Source organism: Trichechus manatus, unplaced genomic scaffold, assembly GCF_000243295.1.
Source record: "Trichechus manatus latirostris isolate Lorelei unplaced genomic scaffold, TriManLat1.0 scaffold00394, whole genome shotgun sequence".
Taxonomy (NCBI): domain Eukaryota; kingdom Metazoa; phylum Chordata; class Mammalia; order Sirenia; family Trichechidae; genus Trichechus; species Trichechus manatus.
The window spans coordinates 231,084-235,938 of NW_004444330.1; positions in this window are offsets into that span (position 1 = coordinate 231,084).

Sequence of the window (4,855 nt, forward strand, 5' to 3'; positions counted from 1 at the left end):
GACTGTTGTGGTTTCTGGCTGTGGGAAAATGTCAGGAGATGCTGTTTCTAACCTTGCCTTCCCCACTGAGGAGCAGGGGGATCTCACACAGCCTCTTCACTGCTCCGGGCCTCCGTTCTGCATCTACAAAGACTTTGTACCACATGGCCCCAAAGCCCCTTTCTGGTGAGGGCTTCACACCTTCAGGATCCCATTGTGTGAAACTCAACAGACCAAACCTCCTGTGGCTCTTGTCTTGCATAGTAAGCCCAGAATTATATCTGCCCACCCTGCTCCCAGCCACCAGCATGTCTCACCCAGGACACTGCAGCAGTGGTTTCCATTCTTGCCTGACTACTGGCGTTTCTCCCCTCAGCAGTTGGCATCATCTTTTAAAAATATAAACAGATTGTGACGCTCTTCTGCTCAAAATGCCCCAAAAGATATCCATCACACTCAGACTAAAGTCCACCCTCCTAACCTCAGCCAACTGGGCTGGTTCCCATTTACTTCCCTGACTGCATTTTCCTGCCAGTCACACAGACTTTAAGTCCTTCTACCTCAGGACCTTTGCACTGGCTGTTTGCCTGACTGGCATATTCTCCACCTGGACCTTCACATGGTTCATACCCTCTTGTCATTTCTGCCTCTGTTCTCTTTGTCAGTACAATTTTAAGTAATCCTCTCCCTCCATAATCTCCTTTATGGTCTAGTTTCCCCTAAGAGGCTGTGGCCTCCTGAGAACAGTGAAGTGGCTGTTTTGTTCCCAGTGCCTGGAACAATGCCTGGCATATGGTAGGTGCTCAACAAATTAGTCAAATTAAAGAATGAATTTTCACAAAAGGTATTGCACACCAAAATCTACCAGTATAAAATGCAGACACTGTGTTTGGTGAGAAATGTTTTGTTGTGATTAAAGAACACATTTAAGATATAAAATTTGGCTTAAAGGATCAAAAGCAGGAATTTCTAAGTGAGCGGAGTGGAAAGTCAGCTGTGTTGAATAAGTGGCAGTGTGTACAAGTTCAACGTTACATGTCAATGGGAATTCCCTCAAATAATGTATCTGGAGAGTGAATTGTGTGGTCTTCATGTGATTTTAGACCAGAGGGGGCAAACTGGCTCTTGTGAACCAGACCTGGCCCACAGACCAGATGTATTTGGTTTGGATCCTTAATGTTTTACAAAACATTTCATATTTTCTGGTACTTTACAAATCGAGGATTTTATATAAAACCTGGAATATCAGCAGACCTTCCTCTTATTGAAAAATCAGCAGACCTGGTGACATTGGACACCCATTCTTGCAATGCCAGCAACCAGCTGGGAAAGGGGATAACTAATACTCACTGAGTGCTTAAACCAGTAAACCAGTTGCTGCTGAGTCAACTCCAACTCCTGGTAGACCCATATGTGTCAGAGTAGAAGTGTGTTCCATAGGGTTTTCAATGACCGATTTTTCATAGGTAGATCATCAGGCATTTCTTTTGAGGCACTTGTACCTCAAACCTTTCTGTTAGCAGCCTAGCGTATGACTCCTTTGTACCACCCAGGGACATCTACTGAGCACTTACCATGTGGTAAACCATCCCTGTGCTGAGCTCTTTCACAAAGATTTCTTGCGTTTTTTTTTTCAGAGCCTTCCTCTGCAGTAAGTTTTATAAATGTCCCTGTTCACATGAGACAGAGGAGGCACAGAAGAATTAAGTGCCTCATGCAGAGTAGCATAGCTAGTGGGCCCTACTCTCCAGGCCCCCGCCCCTACTGCTGTCTGTTCTCACACCCTCACTGAGGCTGGATGTCAGCTGATTGTCATGGCCTTGGTTGCCTCCTGCTCTGGTCCCTGGAGTCACTCAGGAAAAGTCTACTCACTTGCCACATGGCATCCTTCCAGTATCTGATGGAAGCTGCTGTGATTTCTCAAAATTTCCTTATCGCCAGGCAGTATAAATTCTGAAATATTTTTGAAAACTGGGATGAAGAATTTGGGCAAAGTTCAGTAGGTTATTGAAAGTTTACTTTGATTTTAGGCACAGAGTTACTCACATCTACAATTTCAAAAAGAAAACTAAATACAATGTTTATTCAGACCTCAGCGTAATGTTGTCAGCATCACAACCCTGTCCCTGACCCCTTCCTCCTGCCAAAAAAAAAAAAACAAAAAACCAAACCCATTGGTGTCGAGTTGATTCTGACCCATAGCAACCCTAGAGGACATAGTAGAACTGCCTCATAGGGTTTCCAAGGAGAAGCTGGTGTATTTGAACTGCCAATCTTTTGGTTAGCAACCGTATCACTTAACCACTGTATCACCAGGGCTCCACTCCACATGCCAGTTCTCTGTATAATAAGTAGATAACAAGTCAAAATAATTACTTATTTTTATTTGAATGATTTATTTACAAAAATCTTACAATAAATAGGATTTCTCAAGACTAATTTTTGTTCTCACTACAATAAATTTTAAGACATGGCTGAATGTTTTTCATAATAAAAAATTACTTGAATTTACCAGGCAGTTCTTGGATACTGTTATGTTCTATAGAGGAAATTTTCTTGTAATTGTGCTGTTATATAGTGGGATTTGATCTGGACGATCATGTGAATTCTTAAGGGACATCTGTGGCTACTTTCATGCAAATTCAAGTAAAATGAAATGGTAGAAAGTATGAGACTTTCAGCCAGTTAATTTCTCCATCATCAGGCAGGCAAATGTGTAGCACTCTGCTAGTCATTTTGGGACCACCAGAGAACACAGGACAACCGCTGCCCTCCAGCACACAGCAACAACAAACTCATAGTTGATCAGATTCAAGCCAAGGAGGATCTAATACAATTGAGACATGTTGAAAACCCACGATGAGCTGTAAAAACGGTGCCTGGCTTGTGAGGGAAACACTGTGGGGAAAGTGAGACAATAAAGTGTGCTTTTGAAATATTTTCTTAAAAAAATCCACCTTGCCTTGTGTTTTATTTAGTAGTGTTAAAACATAAAGCATTCTTTCTATTTGTGGAGCACCTTGCACTACACAGGGCCCCTCTCCTATTGCACCTGTCCTGCCCCCTCTAGTCCTCCATTGAACACATGGGGAGGTGGGACCTAGAAATCAAGCAATTCTGGCACTTCCTAGTCTGCCCTGGCTCATCTTTAGTCTTGAAACAGGTTTGATTTCTGAGCAAATTACTCACTGTCAGTTTCCTCATCCATACAATGGGGATAATATGGTGAGGAACAGGAAGATGATAGATTTAAAATGCCTAGCACAGTACTTGTGAAACAAGAAGTCAAGGATCACATCAGATACCATGAAGAGTATCCAAAGAATGAAGCCTTAAGTGCCAAACCCTTCTCATACAGGTCATTAGATAGGAGATGTGATATGAGATGTGAATTTGCTAAACACATACCGAGGTGATGCCTGTGTCTGAGGAACTCTCCCATCCCTGCTTTCTTCTTAATATGCTACCTGTGCTGATCTTACCTCCTTTTTCTAGGTTTGGTGCTTTCCCTTCTCCCCTCCAGGAGCTGGCTGGAGAGTAGTGATTGACCAACCTGTAACAGGGGAACTTGGGTCAGGGGATGTGAGCAGGTGAAATGGAGAGGATCAACCTCCTCCCATGGGAGCAACTTTGCCTGGAACCTCTCTGGAAGTTACAGTGTTTTCCTCTGTGATGTCACCTTCAATGGTGGAGACCTACTCCTTCCCAAAGCATTTGGCTCCTTTTTGAGCTCTTCTGTTTAAAATTGTATAGATTAGGGATTTAGGGTGACCCTGACGTCTGATTTGTAGGCAGAAAAGAGTCATGGTTTGGGGCAAACTTGATGAAGTCATTGTGTGAAAGGCAAACTCCTAGTTTAGGGGACATGAAACTCTGCAATTACCGGAATGAGGTGGCCAGTTAAACATATCAGGGCCACTCGGGGCCACTCTAAGAGTTATGGAGCCCTGACAGAGAAGTAGTTAAGCGTTTGGCTGCTAACCAAAAGGTTGGCAGTTCGAACCTGCCAGTGGCTCCTTGGAAACCCTATGAGGAAGTTCTGCTCTGTCCTGTATGGTTGCCATGAGTCGGAATCCAGTCGATGGCAATGGGTTTTTTCTAAGAGTTATTGGTGTGACTGAATTTTGCACTTTCTATTCTTATGGGATTAATTGATGAGGCATAGCACTTTCAGGCAACAATTGAATAACATCTAAAAGAGTGTAGCTGATATAAATTTATAAAGAATTTTTCTCCATACATTACCTGATTTATCCTTTCTGCAGCCGTGCATGGTAGTTGGGTAGCAAGTGCAATCACTCCATGAATAATTAGAGAGAGCCAAAGCTGAGCAAGGTTGAGAGGAGATCATATGGTTATAGACTTGTGGGCAGCAGCCTTCCCTCTTCTCACTGTTCTGAGGTGGGGAGCAGTATCTGGGGTCCTGGGCAGTGCATTTTGTCTTCTTATCCTTTGAACTTGAGCGCAGTCCCCTTCCGTGGGTGTGTAGAGGTTTTATGGTCCCTACCATTGCATGAACCCCCAGAGCCCCTTATTAAAGGCAATCCACAAAGGAATGTGTCTATGTTCTACATATAAACACATATAAACCAGCTTTCCCAGGGGCTAAAGAAGAAAGCAATATAATTGTCGTTCATACTGTCGATCAGGGATATAAGAGTTTTTCCTCTTGGGGATTTTCAAGGGATGTGAGCCTCTGTGATCAACATTCACTGAAGAAGGCTGAGTGTGTCCTTTGCAAATATTCTCCAGCTTGTTTTGACCTCATCAAAGGACTGGGGATAGAAGTACAGAATCCATATCCCAATTTAGAGCAGACCCACTTTATCCTCTGGTATTTCATGTTATGGATTGTTTAGTTTGGTTAGACACTCCT